This window comes from Rhipicephalus sanguineus, chromosome 10, assembly GCF_013339695.2.
Source record: "Rhipicephalus sanguineus isolate Rsan-2018 chromosome 10, BIME_Rsan_1.4, whole genome shotgun sequence".
NCBI lineage: Eukaryota > Metazoa > Arthropoda > Arachnida > Ixodida > Ixodidae > Rhipicephalus > Rhipicephalus sanguineus.
In genome coordinates, this window is record NC_051185.1 from 74,346,747 (window position 1) to 74,364,715 (window position 17,969).

At 45.1% G+C, this 17,969-nt stretch overlaps 1 long non-coding RNA gene across 1 annotated transcript; it reads left to right on the plus strand.

Annotated features, from left to right (window-relative positions):
- Positions 1-13,886: 13,886 nt before the first annotated feature.
- Positions 13,887-17,240, plus strand: LOC125760045 (uncharacterized). Its single transcript, XR_007417711.1, has 4 exons — positions 13,887-14,145; positions 14,212-14,283; positions 16,656-16,720; positions 17,089-17,240. It is a non-coding gene; the product is annotated as an uncharacterized LOC125760045 (long non-coding RNA).
- Positions 17,241-17,969: the final 729 nt, after the last annotated feature.

The following is a 17,969-nucleotide window of genomic DNA, read 5'->3' on the forward strand; positions in this document are numbered from 1 at the left end:
CATCGGTAACGAAGTTCCGAGCTGGCGTGCAGCTCCAGCAGGTTGTTCTACAGATTGCCCTAGACAATGGAGCTAATCTTCTTTTAATCTTTTTTAATCCTCTTAGCAGTGTGCTTTACTACGCCACTATTGCGCAGTGTTTGACAACTTTTTCTACTTAGGCTGCCTAGGGGTACCTGCGCAATACGGGTACTGTGCGGGCAACCTCGCCAGTGTATCCTTTGACGAACGGGTCATTGCACTCCCTTCCTTTCCCTGCGTCAAAATAGCGTCATACGGGCGCATGATCTATTCATAACACCCTTACAGCTCAGCGAAGCTGTAGAAGCACCGCTTTCGCTCCCGAAGCCTTTGCAAGCGCTGAATATTTTATGCGCAGGGCTGTTCGTCTCTCGGTATCTGCTAAACAGGACACGGAGAGACATATAGCTTCGCTTTATGGAGGTTCAAAACATTGCTTTGCGTAGTATGTAAAGTGCAATGTTACCTACCAGACAAGTATGAACATGTTGGTAAAATAAATACATTGCGAGGAATGTTTCGCTGAGGTATTGCTGGTCTTAGGCAAGCGCTCTTGAAATATTTCGTCGCTACGAGTGTTGCAGCGAGAGGAGAATCCGTGAGTGCTGACGTCAGTGAATTTGTTTCTCTGGGACGCTTATTATTTTTTTTTCGTGGCATCTGGGAGATGAGGTGTCTATTTTGCCGTAACCTACACAGGCGCAACGGATGGAAAACGCATGTCTGAGATCCCTTCGACGTCGAACGAATACATTTACAAGGCTTCAAGATAGAAGGGACCGGGAATGTATTCACTGTGTTTATGCGCAAAAAAAATGTTCTACAGCGTATTCGGGTCATTGGCCTGAAAGCCATTTAATAGATCACTGAGCAAGAGGTGTATTAATTTAAGAATTGAATGGGCAAAGATCTTGATAGAGACGCCGGGAAATAATCCAAAATAGTGCTCTGTAGTTGATGCTCTCCTATCGTTTATGCTTTGTAAATGTTCCCTCAATGATCGTTAAGAGCGACGGTAGTGATAGTCTCTTGAAGGAAGTTTCAAGCTGAGATTTTATTTGGGTATAAATGAATCGTTCGTTGTCTTGATGCCATGACCCATGGCCCAGTTGGTTGCAGAGCTGCTGTGCTGGTTTATTACAGAAAAGCCGCAGGTGGCAAAGTGTGATTCGCTATTAGCGAACTTACCCGAACAAAAAGACGACTTGAAACTTGCCATATCTTCACGCATGGGACTTAGTTCAATAAAATATTAAGCGAAACCTCTAAATTCTGAGCACGCATGTATAATTGTGAAATCTAACCCACACTACTCAAAGAAACAGACACGCTTATTTGCCGTGTCATGCCGAGCATGTCTTACACCATATCTATTCTCTTTGTTGTGCGACGTTGGCGCGTTTGTGTTTTTGTAGCGTTAGCTACACTTACCTAGCCGGAGCCGATTTCGCGTGGATCCTCATGAGCCATGCTGCGCATGCGCAAGGTTCAGTGATGTCACACAGCTGGCTCACCGCTTTCCGCGCTCTCCGCCACCACGCTCTCTCCGCCACCGCGATCTCACACGCTCTCTACCGGTCTGCACATTCGAGAGGGAGAGGAGTGACGTCGTACCCATGGTAGACACACTGGTGACAGCGCGCGCGCAGCTATTCGCCGTCGCTGTGCAGTCGCCGTCTGACACAGCGCTGGAGGCGCTTGATAGCGCCTCTGACTGGCGTTTGCAGGTGGGTAACGCCATGGAGAAGGAGAGCGCAAATGCTGCTCGACGGCGCAGAAGAGCCGAGGAGCTTATCTCATCGGATCCCGAAGTAGTTGCTTGGCAATTAGCGGTTCAGCGTACGAAGAATGAACAGAAGAAGGCTAATAATCCTAGACAATCTGGAAAGCTAAGAATAATCAGCTGAACATTTGCTAACGCTGCTTATATCCTGGCACAGCCGAGCTAAGCCCCTGCAAATTTTTTTTCTTGTTTTCGTGTGACGTTCATATATATTTTACGGTTTGTGCACTTAAATACCATGCACTGTATTTTTTGTCGCGTTCCAAATTTTGTGTTCGCGGTATCCTTATAATGTGCGTGATTTATTGTGGAAATTTTGAGCATGCTATATTTGTACGTTACGCACTCCTGCTTATGAGTGCATTCGGAAGCCAGCAAAGACCTGGTAAACAAACAAACAAACAAACAAACAAATAAATAAATAAACTCAGGCTAATAGAAATACCCTATCTAGTTCGTCATCTAAGTTATGAAATGGAAAGTTAGCTTCTTCCGTTTGTGGCACGAAGGTGCAAGGGCATCCACACGGATTTCGCAGAAAGACTGAAAGACTTCCTACTTGACAAAAATTAGTCCTGGTCCGGGGTTCGAACCCAAGACGAACGCCTTTCCTGGACGATCGCTCTACTCAGGCTCTGGCTGTTCGAATTGAGCTAGCCAGGGCGCTAGAGTCTAAGAAGCCTTTATTTCGTCGACTAGGAAGGTTTTCTTTCTCATGGATCATGACCAGGATTCGGGTACGTGTGCACGCAGCGCAATCTCTCGTCGGTGACAGTGGTGATCTAGTGTAACTGAATGGGAAATAGGCGAAAAAAATCATATCTGTCGAAAAAAGCTAGTTACCAAAAACGATTCACGGTTCTATACAGCAGACACTTATTTGAACATTCTTCTAAAGTTACAATGTCGCACTGCAAACCGCGTGGCTTCCCAGAGTGTCTAATATTTTACAATGGGGCCCCATGTGTTTCTAATGGGCGTTGTTCAATTGTCCTGGGAAGCCATGCGCTTTGTAGTGCAATGCTGCATACTTCCCAAAGTGTTCCAGGTGGTCTCTGCTGCATATACAACCGGGTGTCGTTTTTTGTACCTAGCTTTTTTCGTCAGATATGATGTTTTTCGCCTACTTCCCTTCACTATGGCAGGACGCCGTTGCTTCCGCCGAGAGATGGCGCCACATACAGATGTCTCCGAGCTGAGATCTCCGAGATCTCCGAGCTGGAGAAAGCGGTGGCGACAGAACGGGAAAAAACGATGGCTATGGCGGAAAGGCTTAAGTCAGCCGAGGAGGGATTAGCAAAGGTAGACATGCCAGCAAAGGTAGCCACGGGGAACAAGGAAGCAAGCGGCAGCGGGAACAATGGGGCATCGACCCCCACAGTGGTAGGCGCGAAGGGGGAAACAGGTTTGGAAAAGACAGGTGCAAGGGTCACAGGACCCACCTTCCGCGAAGTAGTCTTGGGAACGGGAGGGGACAAAACAACAGCAGTAGCACGCGCTAGTAACAGGTGCAGTGGCCAGGTGCGGGACAGTCCAGCAGAAAAGTCGGATCACGTGATAATCGCCGGGGACTCGAATTTAGCTACATGCGCAGAAGCAGTCAAGGAAAGGGTGAGAGGCGACAAACGAGTTTTAATAGGGAAGTTCCCGGGCCATAGGCTGGGATCAGTGATGAAACAAGCTAACGCAAAACTCGCAACTAAGTCTAATGAACGTAACCTCGTGATAATCGCGGGAGGTCTAAACGACGTCTTGAGTAACGAATCAGCCGAACTAGCGACCACATTGGCGAAAGGTGTCGATGACATGCGCGCCATTTCCCCTCAGGTGCAGATAGTGGTATGCACAATACCGGAGGTACCGGTGCGTGACGGCAACCTGCAAAGAGCGGTTGTCGACGCAAACAAAGAGATATGGCAGATGAGTAGAGAGAAAGGCATCGAGGTAGTGGAAATAAACAGAGAGGTGCACAGGTGGGGTGGTTTTCGAAGAGACGGAATACACTTCGACAGGAGGCTTGGCCATGAGGTGGGTTGGCGTCTTGCAGGACGCGCAGTAGCTTTTTTGGGGGGCACGCGGGCCCTTCGGTGCCCATGGTAGCTTGTAATGAGAAAAACAACCAGGGGGACTCTTTGACAGGTAGTATAGCGAAAAAACAGAGAAAAGGTAAAAGAAGGGAGAAGGCGCGTGTTGCAATTAGTTACATTAACATGCAGGGTGGCAGAAAAAAGGCAAAATGGTTAGAGATTGAGGAACAGTTAAACAAGGAACAGATAGGTGTTTATGCGGTTACAGAAACACACCTTAGAGACTTGGAAGAGCCACCACATATTGAAAATTATGTTTGGGAAGGATGTAACAGGATCACCTCAGAAAGGAGAGGTGGGGGGGTTGGAATGCTAATTCATAGCAGAACAAAATGGGAGAGAGTGAAACAAACGTGTTCAGAGCACATATGGGTTTCGGGCACAGTAGGTGGAAAGAAAACGTGGTTAGGTGTAGCTTACTTGTGGCCAGGGAATAACTGCAGAGAAAAGAATCTGGAGATAGTGAAATGCATAAGCACCGATATTAAAGAATTTGGTCATGATGCCGAGATAATCCTTCTAGGGGACATGAACGCTCACATTCATGACCTTGACGGATATTCAGACACCAATGGCAAGTTATTGCTAGATCTCTGCGAGCAACATAGTCTTGAGATAGTTAACGTGGGGCCTAAGTGTGAGGGGCAGATCACGTGGGAAGTCAGAAACAGGCAATCGAGCATTGATTACTGTCTCATGACAGAAGGAATATATGACAAACTTAGAGAGATGAGAATAGACGAAGAAGGCATTAACAGCTTGGGTAGTGATCATAAACGCATAATATTACAAATGGGATATAAAACTGAAAATAAGAACACAGAATCAAAGTTTGGCAGCTCGTATCTAAATGACAAACAAATAACAAATATAGCCGCAAGAGTCGAGGAAAAAGTAGACGAACTACCAGGCAAAGACTGGAAGTATAGTGAGCTGCTACATGTAATCACGAAAGAAATGGAAATAGAGAAGAAAACTATTTGTTGGAAAGGAAAGAAAAAGCCAAAAAGTTGGTGGAACAAAGAAATCCGGGAAGCAATCGAGATGCGACGTCAGGCATCACGGGAGCACAGGCAGGCAAAAAAGGAGAAGCGACCACAGGACGAAGTCAACCAAATATGGGAAATATATTTAGAGCAAAAATCCATTGTGCAGAAATTAGTCGAGGCAAAAATTAAAGGTGAAAGTGAACGCTGGATGACAGAGATTCGCGAAAAGAAGAAGGCCGCGCCTAGGATATTTTGGAGCCACCTAAAAGCGCTGGGTAGGAAGTCTGTCACAATGCAACAGCATATGGTAGATGAAGGAGGAAATAAATTGGAAGGATATGAAGCGCTAGGTTACATCCGAAAGATAACAGCCGATTCGTTTAAAAAGGTCCCCTAGGGGATTCCCCCGGTGAGTAAAAGTACGCAAAGGAGTGCAACCGACGAAGATGTAGTACTAGAGAATTTCAATTGGAAGAAGGCCGAAGGAAAAATTCCTAAGCGCACTACTCCGGGCTTAGATGGGGTGCCCGTCAGTCTCATTAACGAACTCGGACATAACACTAAAGAAGCACTGCTGAAAGCCGTAGAAAAGTGCTTACAGGAGAGGGAAATACCAGACAGTTGGCGAAAAAGTAGAATGAACTTAATCTATAAAGGCAAGGGAGAAAAGGATAACATTCGCTCGTATAGACCGCTAACAATTACATCGGTGCTATACAGGTTGGCGATGCAGGCAGTAAAATTAAAAATAGAAGCGTGGGTAGAACAAAATGATATTTTGGGAGAACTTCAGAATGGATTTCGAATCGACAGGCGGTTAGACGATAATCTGTTTGTTCTTACCCAGTGTATAGAAATATCTAAAATAGAAAACAGGCCCTTATACGTAGCTTATCTAGATATCACCGGGGGGTATGACAACGTTAATCAGGAAATTTTGTGGGATATATTGAAGGAAGTGGGCATAGGTGACGACTGTGTACAGCTTTTGAAGGAAATATACCGAGAAAATACAGTTTGTATAGAATGGGAAGGAATAAGTGGCAAGGACAGCGTTGAAATTAGCAAGGGGCTGAGACAGGGATGCCCTCTGTCCCCGCTGTTATTCATGCTGTACATGGCGAGGATGGAAAAAGCGCTAGAAGGTAGCAACATTGGATTTAATTTGTCACACAAACAGGTCGGAGCGATGGTTGAGCAGAAGCTTCCTGGTCTATTTTATGCTGATGATATTGTCTTATTTGCGGACAGTCAAGATGATATACAGCGACTGGCAGATATATGCGGAAGGGAGTGTGAGGCTCTAGGACTAGGATTTAGTGCAACAAAATGTGGATTGATGGTATTCAATGATCACGGAGACCATAAGGTCTTAATACAGGGCCAAAAAATACCGAGGGTAAGCGAGTACAAGTACCTCGGAGTATGGGTAAATGAGGGGGATAGATATATGGAAGTACAAGAGAAAGCATCGGTAGCAAAGGGAAAGAGGAATGCTGCAATTATGAAGCACAGAGCTTTATGGGGATACAATAGGTACGAGGTGCTTCGAGGGCTGTGGAAGGGTGTGATGGTTCCGGGGCTTACATTTGGGAACTCAGTGGTGTGCATGAAGTCAGAGGTGCAATCAGGAATGGATGTAAATCAAAGGACGGTGGGCCGCCTCGCGTTGGGCGCTCACGGGAAGACGACAAATGAGGCGGTAAAGGGTGATATGGGATGGACAGGCTTTGAAGTGAGGGAAGCGCAGAGCAAAATGAGATTCGAAGAGAGGCTGAGGAAAATGAAGGAGAGTAGATGGGCAGAGAAGGTTTTCAGGTATTTGTATAGAAAAAGCGTTGACACGCAGTGGAGAAAAAGAACTAGGAGGCTCACCAGTAAATATACGGCTGGCAGTGCGGGCGATATGGCAACAAGGAGCATTAAGCGGAAGGTCAGAGAGGCGGAGAGGACTTATTGGATGACAGCGATGGAAAAGAAGCCGGCTCTGAGTAACTACCGAAAAGGAAAAAACGAAATAAGGAGGGAAAGGTTTTATGATAATTCAAGGGGAAGCGCTTTACTGTTTGAAGCAAGGTCGGGCTGCCTTAGAACGCGTAGTTATAAAGCGAAATTCAGTAACGAAGAAGAACAATGTACATGCTGCGGGGGAACTAAGGAAACGATGGAACATGTACTGATTGAATGTGGCGATATTCACCCAGGTATACGTGTGGGCACGAGTCTACATGAAGCCTTGGGTTTTAGGGACAACAATGGAAAGCTGAACACGTCCGCGATAGAAATAAGTAAGAGACGGTTAGAGTATTGGTGGCAGAAAAGTAGAGATAAAGTACAAAAATAAATAACTGGGAAAAAAAAAGGTCATTCTGCCTTAAGAGGCAGAGAGATGGACCGTAAATTTATATTTTTTGGTATAATAACGTAGATTTAATCAATGTAGATAAGGCATTAGGACAACATGAAACAAGGAAGTTTATTTTTTTTTCTTTCTTTTTTTTCGCCTTCGAGCCTGGTGGCAGACATGTCACCGCCCCGTTATAAAGGGGACGCTCATAGCATCCATCCATCCATCCATCCACATCCAGGAAATGCCCTATAGAGATGTCTCCACATCCTGGGAATGCCCTATAGAGATGTTCCCACATCTTGGGGATGCCCTAGAGATGGCCCCACATCCTGGGGATGCCCTAGAGATGGCCCCACATCCTGAGAATGCCCAAGAGATTTACTTGTAGCTAGGTACTTGAAAGGGGTCGATATCGATTTAATATTTCACACCCCTTGCTCCACATTGTGGGATTCCTCAGAACAGAGTTGCCGTATTCTGTGCCATTTGTTGGCAAACTCACTCATGAGTCTAGTCACTCAGACTCAGATAGAGCCGTGAGTCTGAGACTGAATGAGTCAGAGAGGGTAAGGTCTTGGTGAGTGCTATAATGAGTCCGCTTGAAACAAATTTTAGGTAGTCCTAGTCAGAGTGAGTCCGGTTGAGGAAAATTTGGGTGTGTCTGTATCGGAGTGAACACTAAGCGCGAAATATAATTCTTGAGTGAGTTTGAGTGAGCTCCACATTTTTTTTTTGCCGACATATGGTCACATCTACTCAACTTCAGCTTTACTATCAGCATTATGTGGGCTTGCGTTTATACTCACGTCTACTCACACGTACTTCATGGCACTAGCATTCGTACGCCAGTTCAATATTTTTTGATCAGAGGCGTTTGTTTGGGAGGGGGGCGCCTTGACACACCCTCCCCGCAATATATTTCATAGGAAGTTCTTGAAAAAATATCTCGTGTGAGCTGCGTCTTTTAATAAAAATGTCCTAACTGGAATGCAACCACTGCTAACGCATATTTTAAGGTACGAGATCAAAATATTAATTGATACTGACGACCTTCAGTATATATCATCTCAGACCTTTAATTCAATCATTCATTTTAACGCACGCAGTCTCGGCAAACACTTCGATGATTTTCAGGCCCTTTTTTGCTCGCTTCGCTTTCCGTTTCTGATAATCTGTGTTTCCGAGAAAACTCAGAAAAGGCGCCATATAGAGAACCGATTATGTGAGATAATGGTGTTAAAGAGCATAAAAAGCTTATTACACGCTAGCACACTCATGAATGATTCACTCATACTCAAATCGAGTCATGAATCTGAGTCCAAGTGAGTCCGATTGAGGAAAATTTTGGTGATCCTGAGACTGTGTGATTCTCAGTTACTCCTTTATTTGCATCTACCTTGCATTTTCGTTCACGGACAACGCTGATTTTTCACTGACAACAAAAGACGCCGCCGACCCCACCGACACCGGAATTTCTGCGAAACGAGCTGTTTAACGCTATCGCATATAACACACTGGTGCAAGAGTGCAAGAGAATCGACAGGGAGGTGAAATGCTAGCATTTGGCAAAGTATGAAAGCACTGCTGTGATCCAGTAGGGAATTGTCTTTTTAGTGCCATGACTGCTTAACATTCCTCTATTGTCCAGGTTTGGGAAGTTGGCTATGAGAATCATTGTTCTTACGAAGCGCGCTAAGGTCGTAATAACAAGAAAAAAAAAAGCATTCGGGTCGTCAACAGAACCAATGATTTGCGAAGAAGTGGGTGTCACATTATATGAGGAACCGTCATGAAGGAAAGAATAGGAGAAAAATCCGTTTTTGTTAATATTTCTGCATAAATAATAGCAAGTTTCATGCACTAAAACCTCAAACAGCTTATTCTCCGTAGAGAGTAAGCGAAGGGCGCCTTTCAAGGACATGATCTTTTACATACACTTAGGCCTTGTGACGTTCTCTATATAGCCTACGCTCGTGCACATCAATGAGATAGAAGCCTCATTAACGCTATAATTGTGCTGCTAATCAGGATTATTCGATGCCGGAAGGGGCCGCCCTTCGCGCTTCTGTCTGCTCACGATATTGTCGGGGCTTGCGTAGAGGCTGATCTCACGGTCTTTTCTCGGTGCCGATGGGCAGTCGTGTACGGCGCGCAGATACGGAGATTTATTACTATTGCTGCTGCAGGCTTAGAGGCAACTTCAACCTTTTGGTTAAGGTGCTATTTTATTATACCCATGGATGAACCCTTGCACGTGGCTAATCTGCATCGAAGGACACATGGCGGACAAAGGCGGCGTTGAAGAGCTGCACGTAAGACGGTAGCTTGCCGGAAGCACCCGAGTCACGCTTCGCAAATGAGAATGCACCCGGCAATATGGACGAAACTGCGATGCCGAAAGAGAGAACCACCGGGTGGCCTAGGTCTCTGCAACTGTACTGAGACTGTTTCTTTTGGAGGTAGCAGGGTCGCTCGCTCGTCTATTTATGTAGTAAGCAACAAGGTGACGACTCGGGGCCCCTGTTCCTTTTTTTTTCAGCGATACTGGTTCTGAAGCACTAAACAGGCACGTGACCAAGTGCTGGCACGGGAACGCTCAAGGGTTGGTCAACGTGTCACTCTTGATGGGAAATATAATTTCAAGGCCTCGCAATGTACGGGGCGGAATTGCACCGTTACTTTGGAGTGCGATGCAAGTACACAGTATCCGGTTATGTGTGTACAGACATTCTCTGTGCCCACAACTGGTAACCACCGTTATTTCCTTGACAGGTTCCGTTGACAGCCGTAGCCGCTTAAATGCCTCACCCTGTGCATAAACCTGAACGGGGCCGATTTCACAGACGTTCGTAAGCGATTTATACCCCCGGCCTGCAGCGTCGACTGTCCGGCATTGGCATCAGGCGAAATTTTTTCTTAAGGAGTCTTCTGTCGTAAGAATCTTTTGTGAGCACGGGTCCAGGGCCGTGTGCTGAAATTTTTCGTAGGAGAATATTTCAACCAATCACGATACAGGACATATCATTAGCGTAACCGTCTGACCATGGCAGCTGTATTGAAAGTTTGGCTAGTTGGTACGGCAGCATGTTGGTGTACAGCGCGATCGAGGAACGACGAAGACCGAAAGAACAGAAGGGACACGGACGAGCGCTGACTCGCAACTGAAAAGATTTATTGAAAAACACATGTACGTAAAAGCAGAAAACGTACAACACTGCGCAGAAGCGTGAAAAAACCGATGGAAAGAGTAACAGCGAATCACCTAACGGCACACGTGCTGAGAAGGAAAACGCACTTACAAAAGGGTTTTGGGAATTCGTCCCCTGGTGTTTAAGTTTTGACACAGACCAAGAACGGTTAATTGCACTAAGCTGATGATCAAACAGTGTGTTATTAAGTGCTGACTCAAGAGTTTGCTAGGTGAATTAAAACGTGGGGAGAATGAGAGGGATGTGTATTCAGTGGTGTCCTATAGTAGCTCGCCCCTTTGGCGAATTTCGCAAAGGCGAGTAAGGAATGACTCGGTCGGAATGCGTCGACTCGGTCACCGGGCTAATTCGTTCCTCGAAAGATGACACCCGCAACACCCACTAGTCGTGGTTGCCATCCTCGGCGTGGCACTAGCATTTCATAAAGGGTCGGCTTGGGGTCCGCTGCGTGCCCAAGTCATGGTCCGCACTCACTGGCGACTCCTCCATCCCCTGTGATTCGCGTCGGATGCTGACGGACCAGGCGCGTGCATTAAAGTAGAACTGCTACCTGTACTTTGCATAAACGTAAGAAGGGCACGGAATTACGCGCCAATTATCACAGCCCCTTGATACACGACTTATGATTGCTTGCGCCAAATTTCGCTAGAACGAAAGCTTACAAGTATTTCCTCGAACGGTGAGCGAGTGTATTTCCCTTCGCAATGATGTATTTGTGTGAAATGATTTCAAGGCTGTCTCGATAAACGATATCATTTGCGAATTTTAGACATGGCCAAGCGTGATTCCTGCTTCTTTTTTAGGCATTATGTTCATTTCATGTAGAATTGTGTGCGCATGTTTTTTTTTTCATTTTTTTCTTGCTGTAATGCACCTCCTACTTGGGCCAAAGGTATTGGCCTGCAGTATTTCTAAATAAAATAAATAAAACGATAGATTGTCTATAAATGTGTGAAATTCACATAATTTGATGCCAAGAATCTAGAAACCGAACTAAAACTAAGCGGTAGTGGTAAAAGTTATGGTGTATTTTAAAGCAATTTTTTGTAACTACAACGTAGACAGTGGTCTATTTATTGTACAGTCAGTCATGCTATATTTCTTCGCAAGCCGAAGTCAACGACCCCCTCAAATTGCATGCGATAGGTATCTGCGGGCAGCGAGCAATCCTAAAAAGGTAAGAATATATTATTAAATGCCTGGCGAAACGCGTAATGTAGAACGTCTCTCTAAACGCAGTACTGCCTTCACCAAAGCAACTACATGTAGCACAATATTTCAACCAGAAGCAACTAAAGGAACGTTGGGCAACAATAATGCTTCGTTTACCATTAGCTCAGTGTTTGCGGTCTCTTCCTCGCCAATCGTGCACAGAAATGGCAAAAATACGTTGCTTCTCTAGATGAGGACGCCGTGTTGAAAATGGATAAAAATGAACAAGATTGTGCTCATTTAGGGTTCTTGTACATCACTTATTTACCCGCTTTATTAAAACTCCGTTTTTCTCGCATATCCACTAGATGTACACATGCTCAGGCGGAGGGAGAAAGAGATGAGCACAAACAAAGCAACAGGCTATATAATGCACAGTGGTAGCAGGCGGCGCCGTTAAAGTCCCTAATGAAGGCCCGGTATGCACCAGTCACCCGAGTGACACGAACATAGCTCTCTGCTTGGAGCTTTGTGGGAGCGATTGCCAAGAACTTGGTCGCATAGTGGATGATGGTATGAAAATGAGTCTTGAGTGTCTAGTGTCGACTAGGTGCGCTCCTAATGAGTCACTAGACAGACATTAGACATGCAAAGCCTAATGTCGTTTAACATGAAGTGTACATCGGAGAGTCAAATGACCATGTGCACTTTAATTTCTGGTGACTGAAGTGTTCAGACTTTCAGTTGCCGTTCCTAATGTCAAAACGCGCATCACAACAAAGAAGTTAAAAAGCCTTAATCGCCACCGTAAAATCAGTTTATCACAATAGACAAGTTCGTCTTTCAGAGACTACAAGCAATAAACAATTTGTGTTGCAATGTACACAAATATCGTGTTTCAGTAGAATGCGTAAATATTTTACATATATCGCCCATGCACCGGCGATCGAAGAATTGCTGACGACCCCAGCAAGGTTCATTATATTACCTGCCGCATATATAGAAGTAAGCATTTCCTTATTTTTAAAAGGCATGAGTCGATCACATATGCAAATATGAACAGATATGATCAAGTGACACTGCGAACACTCGCTCAGGGGCCCGTGTTGCCCATTTTTCCAGTAAAAGTTAACGGAGGAGAGTGGGGATTACCCGCACGGCGTCGCGAAAGATTTTGGGGGGCGGAGAAGAATTGGAACTGTGGACAATGGGTGACGTACAGAAAAAAAAGTTCGTTGTTGTGATAAAAATTAGGGACTGTTCTTATGCATGGTGCACTTACATATATGTCCAAAACAGAATGTTGTTGGTTGCAAAGATACGCGGACAAGCGTTTTTCCCAACCTCAAACTACTGTCTCTATCTCTCCTCGCTGTTGCAACGCTGGTCAGAAGCAGCCGACAAGCAAAGTTCGATTTGGCCCCACGTCGCGTACATCCTTCTCCCGCCCCGCCCCTCTCGTAATGTCGTCTCCACGCGACTCTCTTCCGTTCTCCACGGCGTCAACTCCTCTCTCCCTTCACTCCTTCCTTGTCCCATTCACCTCCTCTGTGTGCAACGTTGGGTGTCGCTTATCACACCCTACCCATTTCCTTCTCCCATCATAATCCCTACCTCTTTCTATCCACGGGAGAGGGCAGTAACTTGAAACAAAAAAGCGTTTCTTTTGAGTAAGGACTCAGAGATGACCATCGTCTGGGATGCGAGTTTGAAAACTGCCCATTTCTAACTTTCATTTCCCCAAAACAAAATGTATAGTTGTATAACAAAATCGAACAGCCATAACACATTCCCAACATGCACACACGGGTGTAAAAAAAGCCATAAATACGCTTTTTTGTATGTACAGTGACAAATAAAAACAACATTGCTTTATTTTCTACGGAGCGCTGTTTGAAGAGAGGGTCAGCACGCACCAAGGAGATATTTATATTTGTTCTGATTTAAGCAGCGTCATTTCGCGTTTTTGCACTTGTGAAAACGTCGCACCTTTTACGTGCACCTCACAGTCAAAATAGCGCCTTCGTCTTCAAGTGAGCGCTCGTCACCCTCCAGCTTTCCCGACGACTCGCCGAGGGAGCTTCTGACGAATTTCACTAGCAAATCGCTGTATAAGCCTGAGACGGCCGCTCGAACAATGAAATGGCCGTCACATGAGGTACGGAAGGTTCACACACCAAAACTAAATTCGAAACGCGCGCCGAACCGGACTATTTCGCGGAGCAGTACATGCGCAGTAGCTCCGCCCCCGTAGCCTTCCCTTCATTGCCAAAAAAAGTTGTCTTTCTTGGGGGCGCTTTAGTTGTTTGACGGGTGCGCGCGGTTTGTGTGTGTGCCATGCTGTGTTCTACAATGCTTCGTTACCACGTTTATCGATTATGCACGTTGGTTACGTGATTCAATATCAAGTGTACCTTCCAAGACGATCTAGGTCCTAGTCTCGTGACTGACGGCGAGTGCGGACGTACAGCAGCCTTTTGACAAGACTGTCGCCGAGTGTACGGTACATTGTGGACTGTAAAGCTGAAGAGTGCGCAGTGGATGCCTGATTTTGGTAAGTTCTAGAATATTTCTGAATTACACAGCTAGGTTACTTCATTACATGACGTCTTTTACGCAGGAACCGAGTGTGATCGTCTGGGCGGTGTGTTCACTCTGCGGGGATGATGGCCAGAGGAAGGATGATAGACAGGTATGTTTTACGCTATGCTCAATGCTTTCTGTGCACTTTATACGGTTGTATGAAGCATTCACCATGTGTGTTCACTACCTACAACTGCAACGGGTGGGTGAAGGCGCGTTGCTTTGCGCGATACTCCGCTTCTGTAACGCAAGCGTTTCGTGTAATGGCGCTCTTCTTCCTTGGCTGTTCGATTATTCCAAGAATGCCTGTCGCTCGGCCCGCCCGCTTCCCGCTTGCTGGAGTGCGAGGGTAGAGGGGGCTAGAGTCACTGTATATGCTACCTTTAGGTAGCAGAGTTGCGCATAGGTCCGGCTAGCAACCACAGTTATGCGGTGAAGTCGCACTTCGTTTTTGCAGGTGACATGCCTACCGTGTCGCCGATTAACCTGTCTGGCGTGTCGAAGACCGACGATAAACATTGGCTGTCGATGGCTAGTGTTAATTCAGCTCGCTGCAGCGGCGGCGTCGAGAAATCAACAAATTGGCCCAAGCGGCAGCTTTTCCGCAATGCATGGTTGCTAGCGGCGTTGGAAGACAGATGCGCAACTCTGCTACCTAAAGGCAGCATATACAGTAACTCTAGAGGGGGCATACAAAAGCGCCGCTGCCGCTTCTCTCCGGGAGCTGGATGACCTTGGGGACGCCTGCGCGATGTGTGTCGCAGGGAGGGTCACACTCGCGTTGTCCTTTCGGGCGCAGGGGACCGGAGTGGGGGAGGTGAGGAAGGAGGGGAGGACTGCAGTGCTTGAGAGCATGGCCAGCATGGCCCTTTCTCGTAGACGGGACGCGGCCGCGACCGAGGAGAGAAAGTGGCCCGTTCTTGGATTCCGCCGCTCAGAAGCGATCGTAAACCGAAATAAGAATCATTTGCAAGATTTTTTGTAGCCCAGTTGTGATTCCGTAAGTAAACTTCTTAGCGTCGTCGAAAGTTATTGAAATCGACTGCAGCTGTATACTGCACGAGATCATCGCCTGAAGCTACTTGTACGATGGCTTATCACTTCGGAAATAAAACTGCTTTAAACATAACGTTCATCGCCTAGCCTTCTCATGATGCAGGTACAAATGAAGTAACTCTTCAGGAAACTCAGTAATAATTGGCATGTAGTACGCGGGGAGGAAGATATCAAAACACGCTGCGGCTGCACATGCGCGCGCGGTGCTCTGCAGTGGCGTGTGTTTGTGGCTTTCTCCGCGACTACTGCACCGCGCTTGTTTTTGTTAGAAGTTAGTTGCACTATGGTTAGGATTTTAATCTGACTGTGCAAGGTCGTTGCTACGAGAAACGAACTTGCGTTGGGTGAACCCACTTGAAGATAATACAAGTCAGTGAATTACGTTATATTCTGGTACTAACACCATGTGTACATTAATTTGAAGTAGCACAAGGTGTTTATAATTACCAATTCTAGACAAATATGCCAGTTAGTTGCGTTTGGCAAGGTGCCTTTTGTTGCAATATTTGTGTTTGAGAAAAATGATGTGAAATATTTTTCCCGTCGTTATATTGTTTCCTGAAGCATACTGGTTTATATTACAGAAGTTGTTGTAATGGTTAAGCAGCACTGTTCCAAGAGCCTTTTATCCACTGTGCTGAGGTGGCAACAGCACACCTCAATTATGTGCTTATCTAAAGTTCATGTTTCTTTTGTGAGCTTTTCTTAAGGGAGCATGAAACTGAAAAAGTGCTCTTATTTGCAGGTTGTGCGACTAAGACGTAGCATTCATTGAGAGTGCTACTTTAATTTTATGAAGTAATTATTAGGGGAAACAAATCTAAATTCTCATATGTAACTATGTGTGCAGAAGTTTAGAGAAGGCTGACAAAAGTGGTTAACGGTTTTTTTTTATGGCTTGCAGCACTACAAATTCAAACCGATATTCCAGGCATTGATTGGCTTTAACACGACTAGAATTACTTTCCTAAACGGCTCAAATTCATCATATAATACAATATGTAAAGCTCGGCATTATGGAGTGTGCACATGGGCCACACATCCTCTTATTTTATCAATTTTATGCATTTTATATTGTGTAGCAGAGCTGATGTAATTTTCGTCATTTAAATGACCTATATGGTAATCTGCGTTCTCCAACCACATAGTGTTTACTAAGTACATAACTTTCTGAAAGTTCGGCTTGCAATGGCACCATTACAGTTGTCTGCCATGAGCCGTTGCTCAGGTTATACCTGTTCTTATAGCGCAATCTGAGTCCATCATTCAAGGCCCTTGCTGGTATATAAACATAGACTTGCCTGAATACATTGTATGTATTGTGTGTGAGCTGTAAGGTCTGTGTGGTGCGCCAACTCATGAATGTTTTCTGGTATCCTTTACATATGTACCCGGTGATCTCACCTGTTCGTGGAACTGAAGCAGACGACAGCTTGCAGAAGAAGATGGGAGCGTTCTACCTGTGAGCCTGGTCGAGTTTATATTTTATGGTAGGCATTTGTTTCAATCTTTACAAAAAGCTCGGACATGTTGCGCCTGCTCATGAACCTATTGCACCTTTTTTGAGGGAATTCTAAGATCAAAGAAACAAGACCCTAGACGTAACTCCATTAATGTATACTTGATGCTGGACTTGACCTTCTGTGTTGTTTTCCTGTTTTCTAACAGGATTTGCTGAAAGTTTCGATTGGAAATGCGATATAAGATGCAATTTTGACTAACTCTAACTTCACAAAAGTGTTTTTGTCAACTACCTGCACGGGGCCTTGGCAGTACATCTAAGTGTTCTAAGGTGCACGATGTGTTGGATAAAGTTTTCTTTGCAACTCTTATATATTTACTGCGATCTTTCGTGCAGGATACACATGCATGGATACACATACATGGATTCCCTACAAGGACCCTGCGCATCAAAAGCAATCTGTCATCAATGTTAAGTAGACAGATTAAACGAAACGAAGATATGACAGGTGTACACCATATTTTTCTTTCATTTAACCTCTGCATGTTTCCCAGTCAATAAATGTTTTTATCCATTTTCTTTTGTTGAGAAATGTCTTTGTACAGCACAAGTGTTGTAGAAGGTGCATACATGCGCTTTTGTATGATGCTTGGCTGCATGTGTATCAACCAGCAAACACATTGTCAGGCACAACTAATATGTGATTCCGTACTATCATCCGGACATATCATAAATCTTATCATGCACTGTAATAGTTCTGTTTCAGGAATGTTATGAATGTCATTGGCCACGAAGCACAAGCTTGGCCGAGGGTCATCGCAAACAGGATGTTTCATACTCACAAGAAAGTCACTCATAAGGACACATTAGAATGACGGTGGCCAATATGTTTTTGAATGACATTATGAGTACATTAAAACAATTCTGAAGAAATACATTAGAGAATCAAATTAGTGTTGATGTCAAAGGTCGTTTCATGCTCACTAGACTATCACATGTTAATACGCATCGGACTATCACATGTTAATCCGCATCAGACTATCACATGTTAATACGCATCAGAATAATTGGCCAATATGTTTTTGAATGGCATTTCAAATACATTACAAAATTCTAAAGGGACACATTAGAGCGTCAAATGACTGAAATGTCAGAAGTCATGAGACTTTCTTTTTGAACTCGTCTCACATTTTCATAAGAAAGCGACTACATGTAGCACAATATTTCAACCAGAAGCAACTAAAGGAACGTTGGGCAACAATAATGCTTCGTTTACC